At 44.9% G+C, this 14,516-nt stretch overlaps 1 protein-coding gene across 2 annotated transcripts in view; it reads right to left on the reverse strand.

The window, feature by feature from the left end:
* POLR1B (RNA polymerase I subunit B) overlaps positions 1–14,516 on the reverse strand; it is a 260,946-nt gene that overhangs the window by 245,754 nt on the left and 676 nt on the right. The window lies entirely within an intron of this gene.

Raw genomic sequence — 14,516 nt, forward strand, 5'->3', positions numbered from 1 at the left:
AGATGCATAAATTAATGAGTGAAAGGGTGAATGGATAGATGCATAAATTAATGAGTGAAAGGGTGAATGGATAGATGCATGGATGAATGAGAGAAAGGCTGGATGGATATTTGGATGAATGAGTGGAGTGAAAGGGTGGATGTTTAGATGCATGAATGAGTGAAAGGGTGGATGGATAGGTGCATGGATGAATGAGTGGATGCATAGATGCATGGATGAATGCGTGCAATAGTGGATGATAGATGCATACATTAATGAGTGAAAGGGTGAATGGATAGATGCATGGATGAATGAGTGAAAGGCTGGATGGATAGATATATGAATGAGTGGAGTGAAACAGTAGATGCATGGATGCATGAGTGGATGGATGTAAGGATGGATGTGTGAAAGAATGGTAGGATAAGTGCAAGGGTGAATGAAGGGATGGGTGAGTGGATGGATAGGTTGAAAGTGGATTGATGAGTGAAAGGATGGACGGCTTATTGAAAGGGTGGATTAATGGGTGAGAGAGTAGATGAATAGATGGCTGAGTGGGTGGGGATGGATGGGTGGGTGGGTGGCTGGGTGGAAGGGTTGCTGGGTGGACAGTTGAGTGTAAAGGTGGATGGAGGGATTAGTGAAAGGGTGGATGGATATATGAGCGAAACGGAAGATTGACAGGTGAAAGGGTGGCTGGACGAGCGAAAGCATAAATGGAGGAAGGAAAAGGGTCGGTGGATAGATGAGTGAAAAGGAGGATGGATAGGGTGGATGGATGAGTGAAAGGATGGATGGAGGTATGAGTGAAAGGGTGGATGAAAAGGAGTGAAAGGGAGGATGTGTGAGGTGAAAGGATGGATGGATGAGCAAAAGGATGCATGAGTGAAAGGAAGGCGGGATGGATCAGTTGGATTGATAGGTTTGGAGATGGTAGGTTTGAACAGGGGCTTCGTGAACGCCCCACTTTAGCAGCTACAGTAGAGGTGGAGCTCTTGATGGGCCCCTTGTGTCTGCAGCTCGGCAGACAAAGATTTGTAATTAATGTGAAAGGAGGAATGGATGTGTAGGTGAAAGGATGAGTCAGTGGAAGTGTGGCTGGCTAGATGGATGGATGGATGGATGAATGAATGAGTGACCGGGATGGTTGAGTGACAGGGATGGTCAAAGTTGTTATTATAAAGGAAAGGGTGAATTAGTGGATGGGTTACAGGGTGTAAGGATTAAAGAGCGAAAGGATGGATGAGTGTAAAGCAGGGGTCTCCAAACCGGTCCTGGAGGGCCGGATCCGTGCCAGATTTTTTGGATATCCCTATTGAGATACATGTAGTTATTTTAAAAATCTGGCATGGATCCGGCCCTCCAGGACCGGTTTGGAGACCTCTGATGTAAAGGATAAATGGATGGATGAGTGGAAGGATGGATTGATGGATGGATCGAAGGGTGGGTGGAAGGATGAGTGAAAGGGAGGATGGATAGATGAGTGAAATGGAGGGTGTATGGATGAGCGAATGGATGGATGGATGGTTGAAATGGATAGGTTTGGAGATGGATGGGTAGGTTTGGATATGGATGAGCGGATGGCCTGACGGATGAACAGATGGACGAACAGATTGGTGAAAGGCTAATGGATAAAAGAATGAATGGGTGCCATTGTAAAGGTGAAATGCTAGATATCAGTGGGTGAAAGGATGAATGGATATATGCTTAGATGGAAGAGACAAGAGAGCTATTCTGTCGAGGATTCCAAACACTTTGCTTGCTTGGTGTCATAAGAACTTTGGATCAACGTGGGGGGTATTTTAATTTTCCGGTTACTCACTTGGCCTACACTATGCTCCTTTCTCTACCTTGGGATTATCAGGTAGGCGTGGTGCTGTATGCCAGCACGTTCTTACTAGACCGCTAGTATTTGGTCTCATAAAGGCCACATTGCTATAGAAATTCCTGGCACTGAACAAAACTACTTTGTAAAAGAGCAGAATGCTGTGACACACAATGAAGCCAGCTCACAGATAGGAAGAGATAGCATTTTATTAAATCAAAAGGTCTTGGTTAACTCATATTTAATTAGGGGCTCACAGGTTAAAGTCACAAAAGTGCATCCATGATATATGTCCTTGTATTAATGCAGATTTACGTTTTTCATGAATTCACATGAATTTCCTTAAGTAGGCCCGGAAACCGTAGTCCTAGGAAATATTTGTAAATTGCATCTTAGCATGAGCAAATATGAATATGCCCCAGTGGAAACCTGTTGAGTGTTTACAAGTTCACTTTTTCTCCAAACACATTTTTCCCAGCCCTGGAAGAAACTTTACTTCTGCCATTGTCAGGGGTAAATTGTCGACCTCTCTCAGTATGGGAAAAGATTAGAGAAGAGCTGGTGAAAAACTCCAAAATTCAAATCCTTCTATAGTATTAGCCTGACATAACCAAAGGGGCTATTATCAGAGCTCTTCTATAAAGATATTGCAGCCATTATTTGACGGCGCACTACATGGCACCAAAGGGACAAGTGCATTTTGTAACAGCCATTATTTGACGGCGCACTACATGGCACCAAAGGGACAAGTGCATTTTGTCACAGGACATGTAGATTTATGAAGCTACTTGTCCCGTGGACAAGTACATATTTCATTAAATTCCACACCCCTGGGTGAGATTGGACATCAATTGACTGGAAAATGTTTTAAGTGGCGTTCAAAGTTGAGGCGGTAGATAGTTGTTTTCCAGCATTGGAAAATGGTGAAAAGTGGAAATGGAGGAAGGTGGCGTGGAAAGTGGATGCAAAGTCTGACAATGTAAAAGAGTAAGATGGGCATAGTAGTTTCATGTTAATGGAAGATGGAGCACTCATGCATAACAATATCAGACAAGTGCCTGTAGAAGAGTGTGGGAGAGAGGGTTTCAGTGAAGGAGGTTAAGTGGAGCTAATGGAGACAGTGTCCAGAAGGGATACACAGGAACCAAGGAGAACACAGGTTTCACAAGCATTGGCAAAGCCAATAAGTCTCGCCTATGGGAGAGCTAGTGCTGGCTTTGGCAATCAGGTGTGAGTGGGTAACGGGGGGGGGGCAGATGGGTAAGCTGGGTGGGTATTGAGACAGCTAAAGAAAGCAAGCACAGGTAAGACCAAAAGAAATGACTTATAGGAACAGTTTGAAGCAACAAGAAGGTGCACACCTGTGCCTTAAATCTATAGGTCAGCCTTGGTGGAAGGCTGCCTATGTATGAATGAGCGATGATACCTTGCTGGTCCAAAAGGCATCAGTTAACGACTGTCAGACTGGTCACCCCCAGTGGCCTCTTTTGTGGCAGTGGTTGCATCAACCCACCATGGAAATTGGGAAGAGAAGTTTACCATGTGATTTCAGAAAGTACTGGTAAAGGGATTATGTCAGGCCGTAAAAGTATTCAAGTGTCTATTCTCAGCATACCAAAAGTAACTCATATTTTACAGGATCAGGTCTCTAAAATCTGAAAAATCGCTTAGAAAGGGTCACTGCAATCATACAGCAGAGGAGGGTCAAATTATGTGGAAGGGTTAACTAAAATATGCTTTGGGAACAGGCAAATTATACCGCATAATGCATGCAGCACATTTTCTGTTTGCATTGCTTTATTATTTTGTGTTTCTTTGCACACACCAGACAGCCGTACTATGTGTAAAAGATGTTACCTCATTAGTACTAGTTTAATAACCAAATACAGTAGTAAACAACTGAAAGTTGACCAAATAACATTTGTGTGGAAAGATGTGTGTCCACGTTTTTAGTAATTTTTGTATCCAATTGCAAGAGAAACATTTTTGTATTTAGCACCTGTAGATTATACCGCAGATGATGAATTAAGGGGCAAACGCTGCAAATGTAGAGTTATTCGAAGAATGCCAGCTGCAGAATGGCATAATTCCGGTGGCCCTGCCCTTAAATATAGAAATATGCCAGGCACTACCGTAAAAAAGAGCAGACCTTTACACAGTGCTTTGCAGATCCAATAGGCTCAAACATCAGTATTAAACGTATCTCAGAGGATATGGAGACCATCAGATACATGAACTACACAACAGGTTACCCTTATCTGACATGCTCGTGCTTAAAGAGCAGAATTGTTCCTTAATTTACACATATCTTACAAGGTCAGCCATTTTACAGCCAATATTTTCCCTAGGTCCACAGGTCTTACAATGCCAGGCTCCAGACAGAAAGTAAAAGGACTTTTACAGGCTCAAGAAATAGAGCCATGAGAAACGTGGTACTCATGCCTTACAGGTGAAGCCCTGCAGCAGTAGATAGATCTTTTAGTTTACAGACATCCAACAGGCTCAAGCATGTGCCAGTTACAAATGTCTTACAGTATGAGGCCTCAGATAGAATAACTATCAATTAGGTTAGAAAGGTTTCCCACCCCAGGCATCTTAAAGTAAAGCCATACATTAGAGGGCATATCTTAAAGGCCCAGTTATCGGACAGCAAAACTATCACTGCGATTACAGAGCACTTATAGGTTCATGTCCATGACAATGGAATTATGTGATTCTGCAGCCGTACCTTTGTTTTGCATATCTATCGATTTGCAGCATTTACCACATAATCCATTGTCTGCTACATAATCTGAAAATTAAGATTAACAAGCATTAGAAATGCAATAGGTCTCGCAGCATTAGAGTTAGTGCTTTTAGAATTGTTTATGGTTTTTTTTGTAAATCTTTAGCATGAGGTTGAGGGTGAGTGAGGGTGAGGGGTTGAGGGTGAGTGAGGGTGAGGCTGAGGGGTTGAGGGTGAGTGAGGGTGAGGCTGAGGGGTTGAGGGTGAGGGTGAGTGAGGGTGAGGCTGAGGGGTTGAGGGTGAGGGTGAGTGAGGGTGAGGCTGAGGGGTTGAGGGTGAGGGTGAGTGAGGGTGAGTGAGGGGTTGAGGGTGAGTGAGGGGTTGAGGGTGAGTGAGGGGTTGAGGGTGAGTGAGGGTGAGTGAGGGGTTGAGGGTGAGTGAGGGTGAGTGAGGGGTTGAGGGTGAGTGAGGGTGAGGGGTTGAGGGTGGGTGAGGGGTTGAGGGTGGGTGAGGGTGAGGGGTTGATGGTGAGTGAGGGTGAGGGTGAGTGAGGGTGAGTGAGGGGGTGAGGGTGAGTGAGTGAGGGGTTGAGGGTGAGTGAGGGTGAGTGAGGGGTTGAGGGTGAGTGAGGGTGAGTGAGGGGTTGAGGGTAAGTGAGGGTGAGTGAGGGGTTGAGGGTGAGTGAGGGTGAGTGAGGGGTTGAGGGTGAGTGAGGGTGAGGGGTTGAGGGTGGGTGAGGGGTTGAGGGTGGGTGAGGGGTTGAGGGTGGGTGAGGGTGAGGGGTTGAGGGTGAGTGAGGGTGAGGGTGAGTGAGGGTGAGTGAGGGGTTGAGGGTGAGGGTACATTGATATTTGTTATAAAGCTGTTAGTTAACTGTTTTGTAAGGTTTGGCTCTTTTTTTATTGTTATCTAATAATTTTAAAGAGTGGACTTGGTAAGTATATTCAGAGATTAAATAGGTTTGTAATAATTTCTATTTTTAAGGGGTTTACCCAATTTACGAGTAAATTTTTTAATGTTAATGCTGAGATTCTAAAGAAGATTAAAATAGATTTGTTTTCAGGTGTTAGCTTAGTATAAAATCGCAATTTCAAAGTGTTTAGAAAATAACGTAATCAAGACTGTCTAACCGTGTATTGGATTGATGATTTTTCAAAGCGGTGCGCGCTGAGGTTCGGGAAATTTCTGTGACGGAGATGTGAGCTGAGGTGTTAGTCCTTTATCAAAGGGAAATAGAGCGTGTTAGGCTTACGTTGAGGAAGCTACCTGTCTCTTTACAGGAAATTGGGCTTGTTTAGTGTACGGCTAAGGACGCTTTGCCGTAAACAGAAGTATCTAGGCAACGTCTCTCAGATCGGGTCAGTTACGGTGACAGTTGCCGATCGGGGAACAGTTACGGGTATTTTTAGAAAGCGGAAAGTATCAAAGAAGTAGAGTTAAATAAAGGAAAAAATTTAAGAATTAAGTTGAAAGATTAGGGAATCAAAATACTAGACGGACGGACGGAAGAGAGGGGAGGGGGGAGGAGAAATGCGACACGGAGGGAAGGGGAGGGGGCGGAGCGGGGAGGGGGCGGAGAGGGGAGAGGTGCGACACGGCGTTAGACGGAAGGAAGAGAGGGGAGGGGGAGGAGAAAGAGAAATGCGACACGGCGGGAGGGGGCGGAGCGGGGGAGAGGGTGTGTGTGTGTTGTTAGGAGACGGACGTGCACGCGCACGCGCTTTTAAGGTCAATGCGCATGCGCATAAGCTCAATGCGCATGCGCATTGACCTTAAAAGTCACGGGCACTGCAAGGAATCGCCACGATTCCTTGCAGTGTGGATAGAGTGGATAACTCGCAATAGTCTCGCTTGCTCGATGCGCATCGACAGGCGAGACCTAAAAACGGTTTGTAGCTCATAAGGAGCAAAAGTTAATAAAATTGCTGCAATGTGTTCCAAAGCAGTTTAAGGCCCTTGGCAAAGGTTAACTGGTCACCATTCAGTAGCTTATTCCTGTACCTCGTTGTTAAACGGGTACAAATGATGTGAAATATTTGCCCAGAGAGTATTACGTTGGTTAAATATTATAAAATAATGAATACTACCACAAAAGTGAAGCATTATTCCAGTGGCTCTACACATAAATAAATACAATGTGTGCACTGTAATGTAGGAGACGAATGGATTAAAGTATGCAGTGTGAGGATACAATTTTCAGTATTACAACATAGATAGAAATGCTCCTGGGCAGGACAAACAAGCATTGGCATAGCCAATAGGTCTCGCCTTTGGGACCTTATAAGTGTTTAGCCATGCAGCACATTATCATACTACCTAATGTGTCACTAAACTGTCTGAAAATCATCAACTACCTTCTGGAGAAAGCCTAGAGCACCTGAAAAGTGGACCTAAAAAGTATGCCGTACTAGTTGGTGAACTCCATTTCCCATAAACCTCCGGGGTGTGCTATTTTACTTATATTTATTACCAAGTACAATATTGCTTCCATTGTCACTCGCAGGTTAGTGGAATAGATGCGAGTGAATACACTGCTCATCATTCATCATATAAACGATCCTGTTTCACAAAAGTGCCACTACGACTGCCCATACTGGCAGTGAGTTGGAAATTTGCGCAAAGGGACCACTGAGTATGCCTCTTTCACTCTCCCCACTGGTGTGCAAAGGGCACTGTTGTCTGCACCAAAACGCATAGTTGTCACCAGCAAGAGAGGAGCGAGATTGAAACGATAATGAAACTTCTGAAATAATAGGATCCATTTCTTGGCACCACACTCTTGAGTTTCATTATTCAAGAGCAGCAGATTAATGCATACAAAAGGTAAAAAGTAATTAGCGCGAAATGCACAGATGCAAGTAATATGACTGAGCAGCAGCACAATTTGGTATATATAGAAAGAATAATTCAAATAAAAAAAAAAGAAAACTGCAAAACCAAAAACAAATGTGGTAAAATCAGCATCGGAAACGGTTAAAAAAATCCGTAATTCTAGCTTGCTAGTTTCTCTTGTACAATCGTGAAAACGTGTCCCCTACAGTTAGTCAGAATTCATAGAAGGAATACAGAAAAGCGATTAAGACTGACTCTCACTGGAAGAACAGCGCTTGGAAGCATGCGTGCTACCGCGTCAGGATCTGGGCAGCCAGAGTCAGAACTAAGCCTTCTAACGCAATCCTCTGTGTAACGTTAGCAACAGAGTATCTGCATAGGCCAAAAGTGATCATGAATTTGGCCTACTGTCAAAACAAAAATACACAACCCTGCTGTAACCCTCCCACCACGCTCATTCCGTCTAAAGCATTTTCATGTATGATCAACATTTCGAAGTCTGTAGACCCTCCTCACGAGTTTGACACGATTCCTAGAAGCATTTGCATTCGCAGCTCTCTGTCTCTCATTGCTTCCTCACCTTCACCACCGAAGCTAAAGAGCCCAGAGTAAAGCCGAATCCTGCTTCCTTGCTCACCTCTGACGCCCCCTGACCTAGCTGTTGAATTTAAAGTAGCACTGACACCGGATCCTTTCATAGATTTGAGGGCGGGAGGGGAGGGGAAACGTTTGAACTCTGTGGGATGGCATGGCACATAGCTTCCAGGAGGCATGGAGTGAAGTCCAGAGGTGGAGAATGGAGTAATGTGGACAATGCACATGCAGCAGAAGGGGAGGCGGAGATACTTGAAGGAAGCTCCAGTAATGATGGTAAATGAAAGGGAATGAAACAGAACAAAGGGCTGACAGAAATGGAATGGAGGCAGAGGGGATGCAGTGGCGAGATGGAAGAAATTAAAGTTAGCCTTAGCCTAAAGCGGTTTCCTGGGATCGAAGTAAAACAAGAAATGTGCGTGAGAGAGAAGGGAAGCAAGAGGTGAGCCCGGGAGTGGTGCGTGCGTGTGTGCGTAGTCCAGTCATTTTCAAGCACTGTACTCGTGATTGTGGTGCGCCCCTGCTTGCTCTCGCAAGGTGGATGCCGCCACAAGCACGAGCATGTGCTTGAAAAATGAGCAGAGCGATGGCTAAAGGCCCTCCTATGCAACGCATGAGCGCTGCGTAGGCGACACCTAAAAAATGAATATTGAGGAAAGCCAACAAATGTAGAGAAACCAAGCAAGTTAGACAAAGCCATCCATTCAATGCAAGGGTCTGACCTTAAGTATTGTACAAGTAGATGATGTGCACTGGAAACAATAGGTCTGCCTACAAACATGTAACAGAGAATCATAAAAAAAACAAGCATTTGCAATGCAATAGGTCTCGCGTTTACAAGAGTTTGAGCTATTGGCATTGTATATGACAATGCCTTTTATTTATGTGTTTTGAGATCCTGCACTTATAGTCTTTGCTTACAAGAAGCAATGCTGGCAGTAAAAGAGGAGCAGTTACTGCCTACCTTACTTCTCCTAAGCAACTTTCCACATTGCCAGCACAAGACAGTCGTTTGGATAGCAGAGGCCTGCAGGGGCACGGCGCTCACATGTAACGCTTAGATAGGAGCCACTTAAGTAAAAGAGGTCAAATTGCTTTCCTATGTGATGCAATATAAAGTGCTAAAATGCAAAATTAACCTGTAAAATGTAACAAATCGCCATTGCCAACCAGCAGAACAAAACATAAGAGACTGAACTACTGTCCAGCTCTACAATCACTTTCTAATGTGGATTTTGGAGCATGTTTAAGGACGCTTCGAATCGCAATAGTTGGTACCCAATGTTGACTCTTTCTACAAGTTTAATTGTTTTGAGGCATATTATGGAAGTATTCGCCCTGCAAGAAAAAAATCTGTACTAGTAACTTCAATCGCAGGACGAGGGCCTACACACCGCAGGAACCGTGGTTGCTATTAAGATAATTTTTCGGTCAGAGAACATTACTTAAGCTTTAAAATTATTTTCTTTCAGAAATAGTTTTCACTATTTCTGGGAAAGTGATGATGGTGCTGGAGTTTGAGACAATTCAAAATGTGAAAATATATTGAAGCTCAAACTACCTATCCGATAAAATCATAGGACACACTGATGGACAGATGTAAGCAAAACCCTACCAAATGTAGCTGCGGAACTGGGGACGTGGATGAGAACAATACAGGTGAGGTAAGGAGAAAGAGTCAAGAGTTTGTTGTCTGTTTTAAGAATGGTGTGGAAAATCCGAAGTTTGTTTGTGAACATGCGTTAATGTGTATTTTCTTTTTTAAACCAATGGCTCGATTCCAGATATGTTTGTAATCTAACTGGGGAGCAGAAAGTTATTTGGCAAACATCCCCTCAACCATAAAGTATGTTTTACTAGGAAGTCAAAGAAAGATACAGTGCAAATTTATATCCAGAGAGTAATCACACATGAAAAAGTAAACAAATCTTAGTACTACTGATTTAGGTCAATAAGAATTCTCTATGCAATAAATAGGTGAAGCTTTGTTTTACATTTTTAACGGTGGAATTCGCCAATATTAACGAGACAGTGAGGGCGATCTTTAAAGGTACATACTACTGTGCTTTAAATAAAGATTTGGACGTGTAATCCCCATGTTTGTAATCCCCATGTTAGCACCAGTTACGCCAGTGGTAACCTACAAATTAAACAATGTACGGCGGGGTTTGTGACTGCTACCAGGTGACATGAGCATGCAACAGCGCAGTAGGATAGAGGTGCTTACCTTGAAGTAGCGCCCTCGTAGAGGGTATTGGGGGGCCAAAAGACCGCCACCTCCCAGTTATAGAGCTCAGACTCGTCCACCAGTGTTATGCTGAAACCTTCGACTGGCTCCTCCTGCATGGACTTGAGCTCAAGCATTAGGGCCTTTTGCGAACTGGTCACCTGCTGGTGTGCCATGCTGGAGAGAGGGCCGCAAGATGCGGCACGGGTACTTCAGCACATCAAGGAAGGTGGGGGCTCTACGCCCAGGTGTTGTTTGAATCCACACAGACAGCGCGAAGGAAAGTTTTTGTAACCCAGAGATCTTCTGCAGGGCAGGGGATTCTATTTCAACCAGATATGAGAGGGGCAAGTTGTTTTCCCCAGGAAGAGTGCAGTTGTTACAAGTTGGGTGAGTCACATGCAATGCGACGCGCGTTGCCATTATTTAGCATGTAAATAAAAAAAATGTAAAACAAGTTCGGTGAGCTACCCGCAATGAGACGGGCAGCAATAATTTAGCATGTAAATAAAACATTTTTGAAAACGAGATAAGTGAGCCTCGCGCGAGACTTGTGGCTGCCATTATTTAGCATGCAAATAAAAAAATGTGTTGGGCGAGTCCCGTGCAATGAGACCGGTGGCCTCTGTTATTTAGCATGATGTAAATAAATAAACAAGTTGGGTGAGCTGCGCAAAGCGAGACGCATGGCCGCTATTAAAGCATATAAATATGAGACCAGATTTATTTAATAAAGACATCGCCCGCCTTGCGGGAGTCTGTGCGGTAGGGGGGTACGGAGCCTATTTAAAAGTTATAGTGCGGCGCTCCGGTAAAACAAGCATTGCTTAAAAGCGGATGCCCATTACTCTCAGCGAGTGTGCTCAGACGGAGTGACAGGTGCCGTAAGCATGATGTAAATAAATAAACAAGTTGGGTGAGCTGCGCAAAACGAGACGCATGGCCGCTATTAAAGCATGTAAATATGAGACCAGAATTTCTTTAAGACAGTGACCGCCTTGCAGGCATCTGTGCAGTGGAGTACGGAGCCTATTTAAAAGTTATAGCGCAGCGCTCCGGTAAAACAAGCATTGCTTAAAAGCGGATGCCCATGGGAGGGGGGCAGAGTGAATCCTGTGGGTGAGAGCAGAGGTGGATCGGGATGGAAAGGTAACGATGAAATACACAGTGAGTGTGATAGAAGAAGAACAAGCATTAGGCTGGAGAGTGCGAAAAGGAAAACAAGACGCGCGGCCGAGAGACGTGCTCTGTGGTGGGGTAGGGGCGGAGCGAGGTGCTTGGAGAGCAAGCGAGAGGAAAGCCAGATGGTGCCCGCATAACTGTGCGCGTAACCGCACGCTCAAGACCACAAAAAAAGCTGTGGTCGGCTTTTTGAAGCTTACTAAACTAAAAGTCTTGCCAGAGTATCGCATGCGCTGGCTCAGGCTCGCATTTGTTAGAGTTGGAGCTATTAACAGTGGAAATGGCAATGTTTTTTACTTATGTATATGTTTGTGGTGTGTTGTGGAAGTATGTAGGTTGGATTAGTTAGTTGTCTAATTGTGTGGCATGGAGTTTTGTGGAGTGGATTTGTGAATTGGAAATATTTTGCATGATATGTAGTGGAATTATGTGGATAGTAATTATGTTGGGTGGGATTGTGTTGTTTAGAGTGTAATTATGTGGAGTGGTATGTAGTGGAGTTTCATGATGTACCACCAACCACCAACCAACCCCAAAGTTCTGACCACATAAGAACATTCAAAGGAAGGGCTCCACATAACAGAAATGCTTAAGTTACCTTCAAATGTTACGGGAACACTCACGCCAAAACATACCTAAATGCATACTGCCCCCCATAAATCAAACAGTTTTAATGTTTAAGGCTTGAATTTTTCAGCCAATGCACGTTAACTATGAAAGGAATGAGAGAAGACTAATCACTTTCGCGGCCGCTTTGATGTTTTCAGTGGCTGTGCTGCTCACTGAGAACATCAAAGCGGCCGTGAAAGTGCTCCCAAAGGTTGCAGGCTGACAAATGGTGCCGCGCCCGGCGCACATGCACTGTACCCGATCCGCCTGCAGACTTTAGGAGCACTTTCAAAAACCCCTTACTTAATATCTCGCCAGAGCAGCGCTTACGCGATAGCTTAGGCGACACTTAAAATGGTTGTGGACTTATTGAATGTTAGAATTTCTCTCAGATACATTTATTTTACCCTTCGCCATTCTACTCTATTTTTCTCAACTATCTGCAGTTCGACTCCAATGGCAACAGTGCAGCTCGAAAAGGTGTGCACATCTCCCCTGGCAGGTGATTGCCCTACAGGTACCAGGCGGTAGATAATGCATCCAAAAAAAAGACGCAACAGATAAGCAAACATGAGTTTGTCGGGGAATGGGTGGTATTTGGCGTAGATACCCAGAATGTGCCTACAGGGTATGGGCTTCGATGTAGTCTGCAGCTCAAATGCCAGGGCGAAGACTAACAATGTGAGCGACTGGCAGGTGGGGTGGGGGAGAACTTTCAAGAAGAGTGGGAGGGTAAGACCACGGGGCAGTGGCAATGGAGACATCACACATGAGCCGCAATGGTAAGAAACACCGTGCTTAACAGAAGGAGGGACCCCAATAAGTCACGGGCACACAGTATGAATAACGATTGGCCATTGTAGATGAATGCCAAGAACAGCTCAACAGCAGTTGTGTGGAAGAAACATCACAGATTATTAGGTTAGGGGGCGTGGGTCGGTGGACTTCACGAGTGTCTGGCGGGCGGCTCGGGGCTAGAGAATGAGTTACAAGTCGTGGCTGGGTACAACTGCCCCTGACACACTACATGCAGACTGAGGAGTAGCAGTTGCAAACGGGAGGGGGTGGAGCCAAAGGGGAGAACAGACCGCGGCTGCAGTACTGTAGTTAATTCTCTTTTAAGTCAGTAGCTCTATGGCACACATTCCTTCCGTGCCCTTGAACCGAGCCAGTGTAGTTGCAAATTGACGTAATCAGAGTTTCTCAATATATCCGAGTCATCCCACAACCAGTATCCTTCTATGTACCCGAAATGGGGACTCACCTGCCATTTGAATTCGTTGGCAGGTACGGTCTGAGCCAGAGCGAATCATCCGCACAAGCTCCACTTTCTGACTCCGACTACCCAAGAAAACCAGCAAGCTCTGCATAATGAGTGTATGTGCTCGTCTAACGCTGAGCGTTCATGCACTGGTGACACTTCGCATTAAACAGCCTGGCGCAAGAACAACGTGGCATGGTCTGAGCTTTGCATATAGAGCGTTCAGCTATTATCCTATTTCTGCCTCGACTATCATTTCTCTGCATGCAGCTTTGTAAATCTGTTATATATTATTTGTACACCCTTCTATGTTTTACCTCGCACTGGGCGTGCAAGGCACCTACGTACTGCACATATCTAGCGCTAGTCCAGTTCGAGGCAAACACATAGAAGATATATGTCCAGCAAGCCCAGGAGTGGTGCGCATGGGCGCTGTACGGAATGCAGCTGCCATCGAAACCTGATCCAGAACAGATGGCACCCTGTGCGCGCCCAAGACCCCTATGTCATGGGAGCGCAAGTTTTGAGGAGAGGCGGGACAAGCACCTGTCTTTGGGTATTTCCGTGCTTTCAATTATTGATAGCCACACGCAAAGGCCAATGGGATGTATTGGAGGAGACACACCCACATGGAGAAGGCTCTTGGAAGTCTTAAGTGATTCCAATTGCCCTCTCCTAGAGCAACGCTTGCGCGCTACGCTCTAGGTGAGACCTAACAAGGGTGTCTTAAAGCCATGTGCTATGGTCATAGAATTATCCTTTCAAAAAAATGTTGAACTTGGCGGTTTAGCCTAAAGTAAGTGATCAGTTTTTGGTGTGTATCTGGTTCCTGGAGCAAAACCTTAGCGTGGGGACACTTCATTAAGAAGTAACCAGGCGCTTCATAAATTAAATTTTTATTATTATTAAAAACACATGCGAATAATTACATATGGAAGGGTCACGTTACGTATGTCAAAGACATTATACTATATGTTTTCAAATTGAGTTCTTGGGAACAGTTGTTGCCTATTTCAGCATCCAATAGAGCTTGCGACCAATAACGTAATTACTGGTATGCCAGGCAGTAACCAACGCAAACGGACAGCAAGAACCACAGACAAATGATATACAAGGGCGTAGCTACCATTGGTGCGACAAGTGCAGTGTCACCGGGGCCCACAGGCCAAGTAACTGTATTCCACGGTTCAAACAGGGGCCGTGGGATGGCATTTCCTTCCTCGCACCAGGGCCCATGACACATTGGCTACGCCACTAATAATACAGTAAGATCTCACCAGTCAAA

Source organism: Lissotriton vulgaris, chromosome 6 (assembly GCF_964263255.1).
Source record: "Lissotriton vulgaris chromosome 6, aLisVul1.2, whole genome shotgun sequence".
In the NCBI taxonomy this organism is placed as follows: domain Eukaryota; kingdom Metazoa; phylum Chordata; class Amphibia; order Caudata; family Salamandridae; genus Lissotriton; species Lissotriton vulgaris.